This window comes from Siniperca chuatsi, linkage group LG6 (genome assembly GCF_020085105.1).
Source record: "Siniperca chuatsi isolate FFG_IHB_CAS linkage group LG6, ASM2008510v1, whole genome shotgun sequence".
In the NCBI taxonomy this organism is placed as follows: Eukaryota; Metazoa; Chordata; class Actinopteri; order Centrarchiformes; family Sinipercidae; genus Siniperca; species Siniperca chuatsi.
In genome coordinates, this window is record NC_058047.1 from 803601 (window position 1) to 823830 (window position 20230).

Consider the following 20230-nt stretch of genomic DNA (forward strand, 5'->3'; position numbering starts at 1 on the left):
ACTTGCTTTCATGTGTTCAGATGCTGCAGAGTGTTGTGACTCAGCGGGAGCGACTGGTGATCGCACTGACTTCTGTATCAACATTTTCATTATAATTCTGGGACCTTTTTGTTTAACCTTTATATGCGACCACAATACATAAACACAACGTTCATTATCATTATTATGCAGATGATACACAACTATATATATTTATCTGTTCATGAATGATCTCACCACGCTTATATGATGGCCTGAGGATAAACAGTTATAACCAGGTGTCAAACAGACTTCATCTCTTCTTATGTATACGAGCATAATTTCCATCTTAAAGATGGAAGAAGTCAGAGCCTCATTCTACCAGTAAAACAGAAATATCAAACATGTTTCATAAGGAGGAAGCCCAGGTCAGCTGAAGGTCTTAATTTCTTTAATCTTATGGGTTTGAATCCTGTCTGCAGGTTGTGGATGCTGGACTTTCCCCACAGCACCTGAACGCAGCAGTCTTCAGCTGTCTGTCCTCCATCATCCTGCTGCAGGTAAAACAACCTTTTCACCTAGAAATCAGGTTTATATTCAGCTACTCTGCAACAGGTACGTTTGAAAGAAACACGAAGGCGACTTTTTCTATCAACATAATGAGGAAATGTTGTAAACGAACGTTTCTGACAAGCTGCTAAATGTTGATGCAGAACGTGTCACTGAAATGTTCCCTGACCACGGATTTCATTTGTTGTCCTGGTCGTGACGTCAACATCATGAAACTGCGTTGTGGTTCAGAGTCTCAGCTCTGGGTTCATGTCAGAGACAGATCCTGGTCTGAGTTCAGACAAAGACAGATCCTGGTCTGGGTTCAGACAGAAACAGATCCTGGTCTGGGTTCATGTCAGAGACAGATCCTGGTCTGAGTTCAGACAGAGACAGATCCTGGTCTGGGTTCAGACAGAAACAGATCCTGGTCTGGGTTCATGTCAGAAACAGATCCTGGTCTGGGTTCATGTCAAAGACAGATCCTGGTCTGAGTTCATACAGAGACAGATCCTGGTCTGGGTTCAGACAGAAACAGATACTGGTCTGAGTTCAGACAGAGACAGATCCTGGTCTGGGTTCAGACAGAAACAGATCCTGGTCTGGGTTCATGTCAGAGACAGATCCTGGTCTGAGTTCAGACAGAAACAGTCTGCAGACACGACGGGATTATAAACATTTAACTGGAACCACCATCTTTCTCTGACATGACCCACAGACGGGACTCAGGATGTGAATCTGCTCTCTGCTGAACTCTGTCCCCCGACCTCTGACCTGCGGTCCATGAATGAGCTGCTTTATTCAAGATAATCCAGGCAGAGATTATAATTTAGTATTATATACACGTAATTTCCAGGAGACGCAGTTGGGTAGAATCACATCAGTCCTTTGTCTCTGTTGCCGTGGTTATGTGTCTAACAAGCGTTAGCTCCTGACAATAGCTCTGACTGACAGTTTAACCAGAGAACAGTTTGACTCCCGGCCCCGCCCACTTAATGAGCAGTAGCCGTCACAGCCAATCAGTCGTCACAGAGACAAAAGGGATGGAGACGGTTCAGGTCCGTCCTCTCCAGCTGGGACGACACCTGCTTCTTCTTCTGTGGTGTGCTTCATTCAAGAGCTCAGGGTTAAGTTTCATCCAGCGTCACGCCTCCTGCAGACAATATCACACCTGAGCTACAGAGCAGGAAGCTGTGACAGGAAGTGATGCAACGGCCCAGTAATGTTGAGTGTGAATGTGGACACAGAGCTGAACTTCAGAGCGATGATGAAGATGTTTGGTCACTTTTTGGCTCTTTGTATTATATTATATTATATTATATTATCTTGTACTTTTTACTGCACTACATTTATTTTACAACTTTAGTTACTTTGCAGGTTCAAGTTATTAAGACAAAATATAAATCAACTAATGAATTATGATTATTACAGGTCAAGATAAAACTTTATTGATCCTTGGTGGGAAATTTACAAGCTACCCAGCAGAAGATACAGTCATTAAAATGAGCTCCACCTTCACCAGCTGATCAACACATTAATGCATCAATAATTAGAATCCAATAATATAATATATATTATTCTGCATTAATGAGTACTTTCACTTTTGCTGCTTTAAATTTATTTTGATGCTGAGACTGCTGTACTTTTACTTGTAACAGAGTACTTCTACACTGCGGTATTACTACTTCTACTGAAGTAAAAGACCCGAGTACTCCTGAGAAACAGTTCGTCTGGGTGAAGTAGTGTTTGCGTGTGACTGATTGTTTATTTAGCAGGGATAATACATGCATTGTCCCAGAAATAGCTAAACGCTCATTTTCATCGGTAGTCCCTGTGCTGAAACAATTAGTCATCAATATGCCTCCTGGCCTCAGAGCTGAGAAACCATCCACAAATATCTTCCAAATAAATTGCTGCGTAATCTTAGAAACAAGTTTGACTTGATAGTAACTGCGATGCATGTTCAGGGCTGCCATTAAGCTTTTTCTGGTAAGGACTGGAGTAAGGACAAGAAAGCGAAAACCAATCCAGCATGATTAAGTTTCTTGTCCGAATATATAAATAAATAAACTCGCAGGCTATAAACCAACACGTTTGTTCCCCGTATGTTTCAATAACAAGTTTACTTGTCCAGTTATAATGTTAACTGTCGAGCTCTGCATGTTTCACTCACAAGCTTTGAAGCTAGCGAACTGACGTTAGCTAACACATGAACCCAGCCAACGTTAGCCTGGAAGCCAGGCTCATTCATTCATTTATTACCGCAAACTGAAACCTTTTTTTGTGAGAAAGTCTGGCTTCTAGCCAGGCTAGGCCAACTTGGCTTGGTGGCAAATTTGCCTCAAGTTGACACAGCCGAAACGTTGACTTAACGTTAGCAGACGTAGATGGTTAGTTAACGTCAGGACTTCAAGTGTCTCTTCGGGTTGGACGTATTCTTCTCACCTGCTTCGTAGCCGCAGGGCGTGTCCCGTCACTACAGCGCATCGTGTTTTCCTTTCTTATAAATAAAGTGATTCCACAGATCTGTTCTTTTATTCCGATGTTGTCGTCATTACCTCGCCGTTGGTTTGGGACAGCACCACACGTCAGTCGGCGACAGGGATGCATTATATTCTGGCAGACCAGACGCACAGCTGGGGGGAAAGATCTTGCATTTTGTGAGTGTCCGATAGCCCGCCACTAACATTTCAGTCCCGACTCGTCAACCAAAACAAAACATGCATTTGGTCAAAGTTTTTATTATCACAGATCTATTTTTAGCTCGTCTTCGTCATGGAAAAAAGGTTGTTGACGAACAATTTTTTGTCATAGTTTTTGTTAACGAAACTGACTGCGTCCATCACTCAACCAGCAACCAGCTCCTCACTGAGCCCCCTGCACCCCCTTCTCTTTGTTGGTTGGACATCGGGGGGGAGAAGAGACAAAAATAGACTAAAATAGACCCCCGACCACCACAAGAATCCCCACCCAATCCCAACACACCCCTGCCCCGGCCGACCCATAAACACACAGCAGCAGCTCCTGAAGACCCTCCTCACACCCCGAACCACTAAACCACCAAACCACCGTCACCACAGGCCTCGCCCTGCAGAGGGAGGGGCTCCAACCACAGCCCTCCCCCCTCCTCGGAAAAACAAAAGGAATCTGTGCATCCGAATCATTTGCACATACACTCCAACTCTTAAACTGCTCGTTCATGTATAAACGCAGCAGTTACTCTAATTTGAATTTGCATTTCATTTGATGCCAGCGACTGTAACTGTGTGAAGTTGGATGCATTAATTATAGTTCACAGTTTGGTGAAGCTCCAAAAGACAAAACTGCGTCCAGCACAACAGCTGCTGGGATTTACGTGAAGTCATCATGTACTTTGAAGAGATTATAATAAATAAAAATCAGCAGAGACACTCAATTTTTTATCTTGTTTCACACGATAATAACGCGTGTGTACAAATTGTTATCTTGTGTGCACAAGATTAAAAAATATCATCTTTCGGGACCTTGAAGGCTCCATAATCTATCACTCTGAAAGAGGCATTTACTTCTCTTGTATCAGTAGTTATTAGTAATATTTTTACTTAAATAAAGGATCTGAGTACTTCTCCCTCCACCGTCTCTAACTTCACTGTTGAACGTAGCTTTAGTGTGCAGAGCTGCCGAGCCAGCAGCGAGCCAGTCGATGCAACACCACACACACACACACACACACACACACGCACACGCACACACACACACACACACACACACACAGTGTTGTGAAAGCACACATGGTGAGGCTTGTCTCTGCAGTGGAAGGAAGAAAATGTGCAGATAGCGTGCAGCATAAAACAGCTCATCCCAAAATATGCCCCAGAACAAACAAGAGCTGCTGCAGGAATCTGATCCCACACCTTACAACACACACACACACACACACACACACACACACACCCAGCCTCAGTGTGACTCACGCTGGTTTCATCAGTCACTCTGGAGTGTAAAGTCAGAAACACCCACAGCAGACTCCAGGCTTCGCCCTGCAGCCGACAGACGCAAACACAACACCACACCGACCCACACACACACGCAAACAAACACACACACACACACATGCAGCCCACAGACGAAAGTCTTCCCCCATGAGCTCTGACTCAGACCAGAGCCGGACCGCTTTAAAAACCCCGGGTCCAAATGTCAGACCGGTGTGACGCCAGACGGAGAGGAGAGAGGCCGTCAGCGTCCTCAGACAGACCGACAGAGCGGAGGACGGCTGCGTCTCGACGTCTGCAGGCTGTGAAGCATGAAAACTGTAAACTGAGAGTTTGTCGGAGCTGAGCTGGCAGTCTGAACTCAGCTGTCTGATTATCTACAAGAGATGCAGATTAAACAGTTTTGCATGATATTTAGTTCTGTTGTTGTACACCAGGACTGAGCTCTCAGTAACGACTCACTAGTTTCTAACTAGTGATTCACTAAATCAGGTCATTAAAACTTAAGAAACGTCTCAGCCAGTAAAGACTTTAGTAATGTGTAAATCTGTTGTAGAAAACATCTGTAGCGCTGTCCAATCAGGCACAATCAACTATGTAAACAGGAAGTCACTGTAGCATCACAAGCTAGCACAACTTCCAAAACATAAATCTTTGTAAATGTCCGTATTTATGTAATATTTCTGTCTGCGTACATGGAGAAATCTGTGTTTCAGAGTTAGCATAGCATTCATACAGTTTATAATGAGCGGGAAATATCTGATTATGCTAAGCTAACTGATGTTATTTACTCATTTAGTTAAATGTTATTAGCATAACGTTTTGTAATTTGAGGTATGTTGTGTTAGACAGAGCTGCTAACAGAACATTTCTACTATCACGTTTAATTCGTCAGTTAGCTTACTGTAGCAAGATTAGCATCTTGAAACCTGACTGGTGTGGTGACGGGACGACGTGTCCTCAGATGGACCTCCATCAGCAGACTTTAACAGTTAGCTTGAGCTAACTCGGCTAACTCTGATTTTAATCCCGGTCAAACCAAAGAAAACTTTTTAAAGACGTGACCTGAACAAAGGTTGTTGGATATAAAAGTCTCCTCCTGGCTACCCACTGTTCTGTTTATCGTTACTTTTTCACAATAAATCTACTTCCTGTTTAGCTGTTTTCTCCTGCTAATGTCGTGTTGGGAAATACATTGTCACACACATTAATTCTCAAACATTTCAATGCACATAATTAATTTTACTATTGTTTTATGAACCACGACTGGGTTAACTTTTAGTTTGACGCTCTGTTGCTTCCATACCTTCTTTTTCTGTAATGCACAATAATAACAGCTGCATGTTTTTCCAGTTTCCTGTGAGTTTAATCTGCTGTTTCTTTTATTAAACATCAGTCTGGAGTCATCTGAGTTGAAGATGTGACTGTGTGAAGCTGCAGCAGCGTCCTGCAGGCAGATGAGAGATATTTTCCCGTCAGAGGTATTTTAATATCAGGGTGGAAGTGAACGCAGAGCAGCAAGCAGCTGACTGAGTTCACCTGAGCTTCAGGTAAACCTGCACTAATTACTGTCATCTTCATAAACAAAAATGATAAATCCTGGCTGGAGTTTGGCGCTGAGTCAGAGGCTTGTTTCCCACACAGGCCCACCCAAAATGTCTGCAGCGCTGGAGCCGACAGGCGGCCAATAACTCCCCTGTGCGAACAGACTGCGAGCTTCAGCAGCAGATTAGAGTCTGAACACTCGTCTGACCTGCTGAGAGACTTCACGTAGTCTCAGTCTGATCTGGTCAGACTCTTCAGGAGGGAAAAGAGCAGCTTCCAGTGTCTGTGGTCGTCTCCTCTGCGGCAGCCTGACAGACGAAGTCTTTTCCACTTGCTCACTCCGTGCTGATCGGTGGCCGCTAGGCCTGGGTATTAGAAACAACACTATTGCAGCCATGATTTGTGTGTCAGGTGACGTTAAACGACTTGCCCGCGGACATTCAGCTGACTCTCTAGTTTGCCAGGATCTGCTGTTGTTGTGATGTTAGCTGTAGCAGCAGGAGAGTTGTGAGCGTCGCTGTCTGGAGCTGCTGTGCTCGCTCTGGGAAACCGTCTCGTCCTCTCTGGCTGTTAGCTTCGCAGCAGCAGCTGTAGCGACGGTTTGCTAACCCACAACCTAGCTAAGCTAACCCACAACCTAGCTAAGCTAACCCGCAACCTAGCTGAGCTAACCCACAACTTAGCTAACGTTAGTTACATTACTTGCTGAGTCGCTGTTCGCTCTGTATCATGGTGTTTGTTGTGGTATTGGAGACCCCACCTTTAAGGTATCGACCGGAATAACCTGGACCGAGTAGTGTCGAAACGTCTCCAGTCAGACGAATCCTGCATTCGATCCTTTTTGTAGCCAGATCGAGAAAAAAATTACTCCTTGTACGGTGTTGCTTGCAGCCAATCACTGCAAGCGTTCTTCGATTTAATGCGACGTGTGATTGGCCCACTACCGCAGCTACAGCTAGCAGCTACACACAGTCTGTGGTGAAGTCGAGTGCGGTGGATTTGACGGAGTCGGCAGTCCGGCCCGCTGCTCCTCCGGAGCCAGAAGAGATCGGCGTGTTTACCGGGAAACTTCAGCTCACGACCCGCTGCAGCAGCGCCGCCGGCTGTTGGTTGTCTTGCAGTTGGTTTGTAAAACAGACGCAACCAGAGCCACGCAGCCTAACGCAGCCTCGACGCTTGACTCACACTCGTAGTCCTTCAGCATGAAAGTTTCCACTGCTCTGATACACAAGGCCGGTCTGGTGTGCAGCCTCGCTGCTCTTCTCCTGCGCACGAATTTAAAAAACACTTTCAAAATGTATTTGTGTGAAAATCATTTGGACGGGGAGGAACTGAACGCTTCCATTCACACGATGGGTATCGAATGAAGTATCGGTATCGAAACCCGGCCCCACCGGCTGCTGACAGAATCACATAAACTCAACAGTGAAACTGAGCTGAGTGGGTTTAATAAAGCTTTGATTCTGTTAAACACAATATTGGGTTTTCTTTGTGGACTGAAGCGACCTCTGAGCGCTCAGGCTGCACACCTGTGCTCATTTACCTGAGGAGGTGTGAAACAGTCAGAGGTCAGCTGAGGTCACGACCCCCGGAATTCCCAGCATGCTGAGCGGACACCGCTCACCTGTCGCCGTTTAACACACGGGACAGCCACACACACACACACACACACACACACACTAATTACTTTGTTTATAACGTTGAACAGCGCTGGAAGAAGATCTCTTTTAAAAGATCTCAGCACCACGCTGTACAAATACTCGATTACAAGTAAAAGTCCTGCATTCAAAACTGTAAACTTCAGTAAAAGTTTTTAGCAACTTTTGTTGCATTGATTGAAAAGTCTCTCAGTAAACATCCCGTTCTCATTGGCAGGGCGTCAGAGGCCGCCACTTGGTCAGGTAGTCACGCTGACGTAACATAACGTAACTTTTAACAACGAACCTCGCTTTCTCGCTCTTCATGTCGCTCATTACACTACGTCACCTGACTTCCTTTCTGGCGGCCCCGTGCGTCTGTGTACAACGGCGAGGGGCGAGACGACACGGCGGTGTTCCTCTTTCACAGCTCAGAGACTAAAAGAGCAGAAAGGATTTTCGATAAATGGTCCATTAAAATAATGCAGAACGTATCTTCCTCCATTACCTAATTATTTAAATGGAACTGTTGGATTTCTTGTAATCATTATAATGGACTAAAACTAATGAAATCACTAATATTAAAGTAGCTGCTGATTAATTTTCTGCTGATCAACTAATCGATCGATCGACCAGCTGTAAAGTTGCACACGAGCGTAAGTTTCAGTAGAAATCGGTGTTTTTATCTTTCAGAGGTGAAGTGCGTTTCAGAGGCGACACCTCTGAGTTTGGTGTTTCTCCAGCTCTGAAGGCCTCGAGGTGTAAGTTTGCCCCCAGCTGTCGACCCTGCCGGGGGTCAGAGGGGTCATCGTCATCTGGGAGGCAGCTTTGTTTTGTCAGAGTCAAGAGATCAAACCGCAGACTTCACAGGATCTAAACCAGTCAAGACGTCGGATTTTCATGGGAACAAATCGGGTGAAAACCTCCATAATTACAACGAACCGCTGGACGTCTCGCTCTAATGTCACTGTGTGGAAATAAGACTAAACACAATACAAGTCCAGCTCTGGAGGTTTCATGTTCCAGCGGGGGAACGTTTCCGTCTGTCTGCAGAAACCACAGTGAAGAAACACTCTGTGACAAGGAAAAGTAATTCATTCATGTTTTACTCAAAGTACAAAAGTCCCAGCAGCAAAATAAACTTAAAGCACCAGAAGTAAAGTGATCGTGCAGAATAATATGTGTTATATTACTGGATTCTAATTATTGATGCATTCATGTGTCGATCAGCTGGTTTTAATGACTGTAGCTTCTGCTGGGAAGCTTCGTCTGTAATAATACATCATTTATTTATTTGTTGATTATAATTTGTATGAATAGTCTGAATCTGCAAATGAACTAAAGCTTAAATAAATAAATGTAGTGCATATATATATAATATACCTGTTTTAAGAAGAAAAGAGCTGCACTGTGTTTAAAACAAAGATGTGCAAAATATGTTGTGTTGCACAGACGCAGACAGTCTGACTGTGCAACGCAGCGTTAATCCCTGCAGTGAGTCTGACGGCTGTGTTGTTGTGGACTCAGATGTTCCTGAACTGTCGGTGTTGTCACATGCCAGCCGCATTCCTCACATTCCTCTCCGGCTGCTCAGGACGCAGGAATGCAACGCCCAGAAAAGCATCCGGCAGCAGCTCCGCCGGCCGGCCGGCTGCAGCTCCGTCTCCAAACATGAAAAGAAAATCCATTTATGGAAACGGTTTGCCTGCAGCCTGTGATGTGGAGAGTGCACGGTTGGCAGCGGGAGTCTGAGAGGAGACGCAGTTTAACAGCTCTGCAGGGAGAAGGAGGGAAATCTGCAGACAGAAAACTGACTGGAGGAAGTTCAGGGAAAACTCTGCTGAGTCTGAAAAATGAAAATACCGTAAAAGCGTCTGATTTCTGACTGGACCCTGGTGGAGGAATCACCTCTCAGACGCCTGAATCACTGTCTGTAAATGTTGAGTGGGAGGCAGACTGTATGAATCCAGTCTGCAGAGTCTGTGTGGTCCCTCTCTGGTTTCTGGAGAGACGGATTAAAGTCTGCAGTTTGGGTTTACCACATGTCTGGAGCCAGAAGAGCCTCATTTAGGCTGAGACGGGCGGAGTCAGCGTGGAGCTGAGGTGGAACAAACCGCCACAGCTCAGTCTGATAGGCTGAGAGTTAATGACTTTAATAAAACTGGATATTTTTAGCAAAAGTTTATGTGCATGTTTAAATTTTGTTCTGATGGCGGCAGAGGAACCCAAACCCCTCAGGATGATGAATGTTCACAGTACACCTGACAGAAACCTGGCCCGTGTTTATCAAACGTCCTACAGATTCAAGCGGCCGAGGAGCGAAACGTCTCGTAACTTAATTTAGCTGTTTGCTCTGCAGCGTCTGCACGAGGCAGGAGAGAAAGAGCAAATCTGCTGTTTCGGCAGGAGGTCTGTCAGAGCAGGCTGTTGTCTTTTAAAGGACACGTCATGTGATCACCAATCGACAGAAAACAGTTACACCTGAGCACCTGCAGGAAGCTCCTCCACTCTCCGCCCCCCGAGAATAAGAGAAATGTAAAGAAACATGAAAATAATTCATCAAAACTGGAAACAACAAGTTTTCACAACGTCCTGATAAAACAGTCGGGGACAGAACGTGTCTTGTGGTTTGAGGTTTTGGATTCTCCACTTTGCTTCAGTTGGTGTTTGTTTGTTTACTGTTTTTAGCAGAAGTTTGTAATTAATGAGATCATCAACAACCAATAAACACGCAGCGAACCCGGGTCAGCTGGGAGTCCAGAACAAAGACACTTTGAGTCGTTTGAGAGTCGTGAAAGGACGTGATTTGCATTGGAAATCAATCAGGACCATGAGCCAGTTTCTGCTCCTGAAGGCCCTCAAACACGTCGCTGCGCTCCGAAAGCCGTTATTTCCCATCAGTCCTCGTGTGGCCAGTAGACACGAGGCAGCCGGGCGCAGAAGCGAAGGCAAAATGGAGGAAAAGCTGATATTGCGTGCGTCCGATTTCCCAGAATTGTACGACACAACGAGTTTGCGGTTGTATCGAGACCCGTTTCCAAACAAGTGGGCATGCCAGGTGATTTTTAACAGGTGGCCCGTACGTAGCCTACATGATAAACCTAGCTGGCAACAACAAGGTGACTTGCCCTCAAAGTTTTGAAAAGCCTATTCTTTCACGAAGCCACGTCTGCATGATTAATGTTAGCGGACATCATTTCCTCAACAGAACCATGTGACGTAGTGCTGATCGCAGAGAAACTAAAGGAAGTGTTCATATGTTTCACATTCATGGACTGAAGTGTGATTTATTAAATCAGGTCATTAAAACTTAAGAAACTAAAGACTTTAGTCATGTGTAAATCTGTTGCTAGGAAACATCTGTAGCGCTGTCCAATCAGGAGCGATCAGCTATGTAAACAGGAAGTCACTGTAGCATCACAAGCTAGCATAACATAAACATTACAGTTTTAAAGGCTAACATATCTTTAGTAAATTATTTAGGTATTTGTTAGTGAAATGTAATTTAATATCGTCCAGACGTCGTTATTAAACATCATTTATCAAATTTCAGGTCAGAGACGTCGACCGAAACCAGATCACCTCTTTTAACTGAAATGAAGTTCTGCGTAACTCATTTGCATAAATAAAGACTTTCCTAACTGTCCTCGTTCTCTGGTGGGCTCCGCCCTCGACTCCACGCCTCCTTCCTTTCACTGCCAGCGGGATGAAAGACTTTTTGGATTCGGCACCTGAAACCAAACCGGAGAAACCACTGAGTCACGGTGCTCATTAACCAGAGCCGACACGAGCGGTGAAACTGGAAGAGAGCCGAGAAGCAGCGGCAGGAGAAGGCCTGAGGTCACGGACGTTTGTGAAGCAGGTTGTGTTTGGAAAAGAAACCGAGGCGTGCGGCGGGAGCAGCTGGCGCTTCGCTTCGCTTCTCGTCAGCTCTTTCATCCACACGGGAACTCTGGAGTCTCCGAATCCGAACCAGCGTTACTGAAAGCAGGTTTACGCACACGAGGAATGTGCTCTGGTATTTTGGTGCACAGCGGTGAACACAGTAGAAATACAAAGACAGGTGAAGCCAGCGCTGCAGGTCAGGAAGCACAATATCAAATATGAAAGTGACACGATTAGAGAATAAAGTGGGAACTCGACAGCGGGGTCGCACAGGGGGATGGGGGCGGGTGGTCTCCTGGTTTATGTAACCAGACTACAGGTTCATGTTCTGACCACCTGTTGGAATTATTTATAAATACTACAATACCCATGAGCCTCAGCTGCTGTTGCTGTGGAGAAGAAGCCAGAATCCGACCGATTAAAACTGCTTTATCACGTTTCCACTGAGAACGTGAAGCTCTGCGATCGGCTGTCTGCTAGTGAACTGCACCCTGGGAGTCGTAGTCGACCACCACAGGCTTCTGTAGCTTTGACTTTTTATCAAAGAACCAGACTTTTTCTAACACAGTTGCTCGTCAGGAGAGTTTGGTGTCCAGAGTTGAAGGCTCGGCTTCCCCCGGCCCGCACGTCGACGTGTCCTCGGGTCACACACTTGACCCCAAATTGCTCCCGAGGGCTGTGCCTTCGGTGCGTTATTGATTAGCTGGTTTCTTTGTACTGATGAGCAGTTCTGCCATCAGCGTGTGAGTGTGATGTGTAGTGTGTGAAGCGCTTTGAGCGGTCGGAAGACTTGAAAGGCGCCGTACAAGTACAGTCCAGTTACTATATCTGGACAGTTGTTCACAAAATGCGTCTTTGTTTTAGTAAAAATAGTCTCAAGTACGCAGCTACACAGAGACACAAGCACACACACGCTCAAATCCAGTTTAAATAGCTCACGCAGAAGCAACGACACACAGCTTCAACTCCATCCTCACACTCGTGATTTAAAATGAAAACTGACGTTTTACAGATTCAACTAGTGTTTCCTAATAAAATGAGAGTGACAAAACCCTTAAAAAACAAGAATGCTATTCATTTAGAGGCGTTTTCTAATGAGTCAGATTTGCGCTGAGGGTTTACTGAGATGATTTTAGCAACAGCAGAGTTTCAGAGAGAAATAAGGGTGAGTCAGAGAGGGGAAAACCCAGAGCCGAGAGACACAACAGAGACCCAGACAGGAACTCTCCCTCTGTTTAATCACACACACTGTCTTCCTTTACTGTCTGAACAACAGCGTAAACACACACACACACACACACACACACAGACTGAAGTTATGTCTCAGTCCAGATAAACAACAGATTTCCAACATCTGGACGGGACAAACATGGTCTGATCCAGCAGACGTTCAGACTGTTGCGTAATGTTTCGAACTTTCACTCACAAACTGCCGCGTGACTCTGCCAGCTTCAGTCCGCCCCAATAAAACATCCGCAAATGTGTTTCTGTTGATTCTGAATGAAGCAAAACGTTTGTTATCAGACAGCAGGAAACCGATCAGCTCGGAGATCAGCTCTGATCGTCCTTCCTGAGCTCTCAGTGACGACTTTATTAAATCAGGTCATTAAAACTTAAGAAACGCCTCAGCGAGTAAATCTGTTGCTAGGAAACACCTGTAGCGCTGTCCAATCAGGAGCAATCAACTATGTAAACAGGAAGTCACTGTAGCATCACAAGCTAGCACAACTTAAGCATAACAGTTTTAAAGGCTAACATATCTTTAGTAAATTATTTCGGTATTTGTTAGTGAAATGAAATTTAATATCGTCCAGACGTCGTTATTAAACATCATTTATCAAATTTCAGGTCAGAAACGTCGACCGAACTCCAGATCACCTCTTTTACTCTTCACTCTAAACGGCTCAGGTGTTAGCATGCTAACGTTAGCTTTGTCAGTTGCACCTGGCAGTTAGTGGCTGTAAATATTAGTAACAATAATCTCTACGTGAGAACTAGTTCATGAGGTGCAACCTGGTTTAATTTAGCGATGATAAAACTCTGCTTAGTAACGCTGACGTCAGAACGAGGCTCAGTGTGAGCAGAGAGCTCCTCTAGCTAACCGCGATCTCTGTTAACCAACGTAGCATTTGTGGCTACAAAAAAAATCTAAACAACCTGGTCGTGTCTAGATGGCAACCCTGGATTTGCGAAAGTCTCGCGAGATTTGTACGTGACTGTATATCTGACGAGGAATCTGATTTGTGACGACTTATGTGACCGAGTTGAACCGGGTCTGTTCCAATCTGGGTTAGTTGGACCGGGTCTTGGTTGAAGGAGACGTACCTGTAAATATAGCTTTACCTGAAGTTAGCTTGGCTTTACAAAGTTCCCCCCTGTGGGCTCTACAGTCCTACACACCTCCAGGATCTCACCAAACACAAATGTTGCTGCATACAAACAGTGCTAGCTGCTAGTTGGCGTCCATGTTTGTTTTGGCACAAGAACACACAACAGTTCACGTTCTTGCAGGATTTAGGTATGTTAGCTTGCTTATTTTAGCCTGTACGCTAACGTTAACATGCTAATGTTTTGGAACTGCAAAAACTGGACCAAGTGTTGGACTAGCATGTTAACATGGTAATATTTAGCATGCAATGTTTAACATATCCATACTAATGTTTAGCATGTTAACATTACAACATTTAGCATTTAACTTTGGGCATATGACACATTTTGATGACATGTGGGTTCCACTTATTGTAAGTTACGTTTGGACAAAATAAATGCGGTGTAATGCATGTTTAGCATATTAGCTTGCTAACATAAGAATGCTAACATGTTAATGTTATTGAGATTTTTTGCTTTGATCCAAAGTGTCTTTTATTTTTATATTTGCTAGCTAATATTTAGCATGTTAGCTGACTAACAGAACAATAACTGGAACAAAGCATTGGACAGACAAACAGACTTGTATGTCTCCATATATATACAGACAGAACAACCAACCAACATCACTGTCCCTACAGCTACGCTGCTCACCTGAACATCAACATTATCCTATATATTATATTATTTTAGATTTCACTGTATTTTAAGCCAACGACTTTTCCAAGTCTCTGTTTTTAACTGTTAAAGCTTCGTTCTGCGATGACGCGAGGCAGCAGTGACGAAAGCTTCACTGAGAAACCTGTCGGGTGTTAAAAGAGAGCAGAAAGAGTCGGCGTCTTCTGTGTTACCAAGTTGACTCCTCCTGAGCCAAGACGTTTAGTAAAATTAGACCTCACTGCCATTAAACCCTCAGTTCATTTCCCAGAATCCTCCTGGTGCTGACTGTAATGACATGAAGCAGTTTGCGATGACTGTTTTACCACAGAAATGACTAAAAACCCGCCGAGGGGTTTGAATCAGAGCGACGAAGCTCGTCGTGTTCTGACAGGACGATCCCAGGACGCTCGCACGTCTGTTTCTCAATCCTGAAAACAAACTGAATCAGCTCCAGACTTCAGTCAGAGGAGAAAGCGGAGAGTTGTGAATCTGAAACATCGAAGCTGTGAGTCACCGTCAGTGTGAGAAAGTGAAATAATCTATTTAAGTCCCTCGCAGCCGCGTGACTCACTGCTGGCTCTGAACAGTGCACATGTTTTTATTGTAAACTTTATATGCATTCAAATGAAAGCTGTTGTGGGAAAAGGCTGCTGATGCGATATGTAGCTCTGGTGGGGGGGTAGCAGTCGAATGTGTGACCTTTGATTTGAGATAAAGAGAAGGGGCACTGACAAACATGAGAAAAAAAAAACTATAAAACTATAAAAGTTTCTATTTTAGGACATGAAGAAGAAGAACAACGTGTGGAAACACATGGCTTCATCGTGCGGCAGGTCGGTCCAAACGTGGCCCGTTTGGTTGTTTTTCTGAATTCATTTAACAATGGCGTGGATTTATGCAGCTGCTTTAGGATTCTGTGTTTCTGGTCCGACAATAACATCGTTCTTTATTCTGCAAGTGTTGCCGGAGTTTTGGCTTCTTCGCGGTTGTTTATTCGGGCAGATTTCCCCCGTTAGTAAGTGTTACAGCAGCTCCTGTCAACACACATCGGCATCCATTGATCTTCCACGAATGATAAACTGACCTGCTTCGTTTATGGGTGAATGAAAGTACCGTTGCTGAAACAACTAATGGTTTATTAGACTTTACTTAAGCGCCGTGTCTGTTGCGAGGTCAGAACTGTCGGGATGTTATCTACAGTAGATTACCGAAGAAGCGTGTACGAGTTTGGATATAAAAGGGAAGCAGGGGGCCAGATGTTTCTGTTGGGGGCCAGATGTTTCCCCACCGCAGCAGTGAAATGGTGACATTTTAACACACACGACAATATAAATTCCTTGAACCTCCTTTACCGATCAAAAGAGCGTGAAACAGAAAGAGCAGCAGTCATCTAACTACTTCAGTTTGAGTCTTTAAGCTCCACGTTCACTTTGCGTTAATTTATATCCAAACCACAGACTTTGATCTGAGTCAGTAAACCAGATCACAGGAAACGCAAGTCTTTTCCTTATCAGCCTCTTTCTGCTCAAACCTCTCATTTCCTTCCAGCCGCCCCCCCTCCACCCTGCAGCTGGGGGTCTGAGTGGAGTCACACAGGAGTTACTCACTAACAGTTTGTCAGGAGATGGAGGACAGCGGGGAGTCGACCCAACGCAGGATGAGTCAGCTGCAGGAGTGAAGTGATGAAAGGCTCAGTATCAGTCACTCACAGAGCTCAGAGACCGGGGAGGGGGGCTTTTATTGTGGCGGGGTGAACCACAACAAGTGATTCCTGCCACGCGCTCCTCGACTCCTTCCAGACGTCAACCACTAAACGCTGACACACAGTCGCAGTAATCACAGCTCCCGGGAGGGACCCGGGTCTAATGGGTCTGTTCTGGTTCTGAGGTTTCAAATACTACACCCACTCGATCCAGATCCAAGTGAACTGAGACCAAAAAAACTGAGCAATAAGAACCAAAGAGAGCCGTAAAATCAGGATTCATCAGGATCTGGAGCCATGACATCCTGAGAGTGAACAGGGCAGACTTGTGTGGAGTCCGACTCTTATTTCCTGCATTCATATACATTTATGTTTGCTTCAAAATGATCATAGTTAGCACGTTAGCTTGGTTGGTTATTTGTAAATGGCGTTCATCGGTAGTCCATCAAACGGCTCACAACATCTGCACACAGCAGCTACAGTCAGGTTGACTCCTCAGTCTCCCGCGTTAGCCAGAGAGCTAACCGCTAACTAGCGCCAGTCGGTCACAGTAGCTCCTCCTCGAGCCGATCCTCCGATCGCGGCGACTTCTTTGGCGTTCATTGGACTCTGGGACTGAAATGAGTGACTGAACAGGGCCGGGTGAAGGGAGACCGGGGGGGGGGACGGTAACCCGGTCTCCGTGTAAAGTGGCGTCAGACGTGAACGTCCTCCTTGATCTTTCTGTCTGCGGCCGTCCACGGACTCCTGGTCCATGACCTCTGACCTCCTCCCTCTTCATTCAGTGATGAAGCAGCTGCTCACATTATTGGATATTTTCATAGATAACTGAGGACACACAGCAGTTAGTGAAGTGAAACCAGAATTAAAAATAAACTGGTAACCATTTCATCACTAATTAATCAATAGTGCGATGTGTGACGTGATATTTCTCTGTGTGTCCACGCTCAGTTTTAAAACCCAGACGCCACGACAGGAAGTGTTGAAGCACACAAACACTGGACATGAATTCAAGTGTGGTTAACACACACACACACATCCTTGTACTTCTATACTTGTGAGGACCCTCACTGACATAATGCATTTCCTTCTCACAACTAAATGTCTAACCCCGACCTTCAAACAGCTCTTTGAAGTTGTGAGGACCAAAATGTCCTCACTTTCCAAAAATGTCCTCACGCTGTACACACACACACACACACACACACACACACACACACACACACACACACACACACAAAAGGAAGTAGTGAAATGGGTTTCAGTTTCTAGTTTCTCACAACTGAGTTTATTTCTTGTAAACTTCACACACACACACACTCACACAGACCACTGGTAGAAAGTAACTAAGGACTTTTACTCAAGTACTTGACTTAAGTACTTTTTTGAGGTACTTGTACTTGAGTATTTCCGTTTTCGGCTACTTTCTGCTCCGCTGCGTCTCAGAGGGAAATGTGTTTTTGTCTGACAGCTTTAGTTACAAGTTACTTTGCAGATTTACACACAGTACCACCATGCTAATGCTTCTGTGCTTTTACAGCTGAAGTGTTTCTCAGTCAGAGGCTCGTGACATGAATGCTCCCACTGTACTGTGATAAATGTGTTACGATATGATGTTGCAGGAATAATTCACTGCTTTGTTTTTCACAGATTTTATTCCCAAACACACAAATGGAAACAGGCTGCGGATTCAAGTCTGCTGGTGGTGAGTTTGTGTGAGAAAAGACAGTAAAATAGTGAAAAAAGAAAGAAGTAATTGTTGTTGTTGTTGTGTTCTCTTTCAGTATTGAGAAATACATTGAAACTGCTGTAGTTCAGCTGTCTGCACTGGGAAACACCAGCATGCCAACGCTGTGTGTCTAAGAATAGCACGCCTCTCCCGGTCTCCCAGGCAGTGTTTGGACACAAGGGTGTGAACGTACTCTTCATCATCCTGCCCCTGATGCTGATATTTATCTGATGACTCAGGTGTTAGCGTGTTAGCAGCGTGTTTGCAGCCGAACCTCCCCCAGACCTGCTGATTTAGTCCAGGACTCGTCACAGCCCACATCCACACACACGCAAACAACAGCAACAGCAACAGCAACATTACAGAAGCCAAAACCGAAGACCAGTCGAGACAAATGGCTAAAATTCTCTGTAAGAAATCAAACTTTCTAGCAGTTCATCATTTTTAAAGACTGTAAATAAAGGTAGTGATTTTGCACATTTGGCTTTATGAATAAAGGTTGTTAGGGTTCAGGGTGTAACGGGAGGGATGAGGAAAGATGCACGACCAAACAAAGTTAAAGGTAATTACCACACAGATATAACATTTATTTAACTTTATAGGCTATTTATTATTCAGCTTTTTCTTTTACTCAATTATTTAGTTTCCTGTCTTCTCTCTGAGCTTCTTTCTGTTTTCTCTGTCCTGGACCGCTTTGTTCTCAGGATCATTTCATTCAATAAAGTTCAGCTCACTGAACGTGTCTCAGGTTTCATCACAGATGTTTCGCAGATGTTTTGGGGTCCAGAGGACAGAATTACTGGATTTTCTCTGGAAAAAGGGAAATAACTCGTGTTGTAATAAACACTGCAGACTGAGACCAGGATCCACTGATAAAAAAGTGACTGTACATGTAATTTACTCTTTAATGCTCCTTCATTTTCCTGCTAGTCACTGCCTGCAATGACAGTCTGGACTGTTTATTAAAATGTACTGTGTGTATATATATATATATATATATATATATATATATGAACTACTTTTTAAGGAACCAGAAGACCCGCGAAGATTATGCACTCACCTGTTTTAAATACTGAGCTTACTGGTGCATAATGGGGAAATTTAAAGCCACTGCTTCCTCAGAGCGTTGTAAATATTAGAATATGGTAACACAAGCATTACGTGTATTTTTACATATATAGTAATATATACTGATAGTATAGTTTAAGTGTTACATGTTTTATAGCCCTTAATGACTACCCTTACTTACCTGATTACATCGACCACATTTTCAATTAAGATATTTTAATGCAGCTTTTGGATTTACACGAAGAAAGCTGCAACTTTAGAAGAACTCTGGCACACCTTCTCGCTTACTGCTGAAATATTTATGAAATTTTTTATTTGGTCTTTTAAAATGAAATCAGGTGTAGCTGCATGTGTGTGTTTGTCAGCAGGATGTTCTGTGACTCAGCTCTGTCCTGTTGACTCATCTCACTGGGAGGAGGAGGAGGAGGAGAGACATGGAGGGAGGAGACGTACTCCTCCTCTACTCCTCTTTAACTTCACACCTGCTCCACCTCCTCCTTCAACCACGCACCTCGTCTTTCTATCCCTCTAAAACTCCTTGAATCATCCCTCTCTTCCTCTTCATCTCCTTTGCATTTCATCTTCATCCAACAGACGTAGCAAGAAGTTAGCAAGTAAACTTGGAATCTAAACAAAATATTTTTTTAATAAGTTCTGGTGAGCAATACTGAATGTAAACAGAAACTTTAGTTTGTTTACAGGGAGCTTTAAAGCAGTACTATCTAGTATTACACACGAGTCGCATTAAAAAATGAATGAATGAGTATTTGAGAGCTCACAGAATTTAGATTTAGGTTTTTGAGGGTTTAGTGACAGTTTATGAATTCTAATCAACAAGGCAGATCTTTCTGCACCCTCTGTTAGACTCTGCTGACGTTCCTCTGTCGTTTAAACTGAGTTGTAAATAACTGCATCATCTGCATACAGACGGATGCTGCACTTTATCATATATGTGCACAGCAGTGAGAGTTGGTTTCTGCTCGGAAAGATCTGTTGTGAACGTCCACACTGGAAGGTGGAGGGAAAAGCCGACCATCGTTTTGGATGAAGCAGAAAGGAGTCATTGTGACGAACCTCATCTACACCTCCTTCGACCACACGCCTCTTTGTGTACGCATCTTTCTGGACACTTTGTTTACACCCTGTCTCATCTTTCTCT

At 44.3% G+C, this 20230-nt stretch overlaps 1 long non-coding RNA gene across 3 annotated transcripts in view; it reads left to right on the top strand.

Moving 5' to 3' along the window:
* Positions 1-20230, top strand: part of LOC122877860 — a 34213-nt gene that overhangs the window by 13557 nt on the left and 426 nt on the right. The window contains exons 2-5 of one of the 3 annotated variants that reach the window (XR_006378365.1): positions 441-518; positions 17925-17979; positions 18059-18413; positions 19999-20181. This is a non-coding gene — a long non-coding RNA (uncharacterized LOC122877860). Of the gene's footprint in view, positions 1-440; positions 519-14802; positions 15078-17924; positions 17980-18058; positions 18566-19998; positions 20182-20230 lie in introns of those variants that run through there. The other 2 variants (XR_006378364.1, XR_006378363.1) reach the window with 2 other exon arrangements.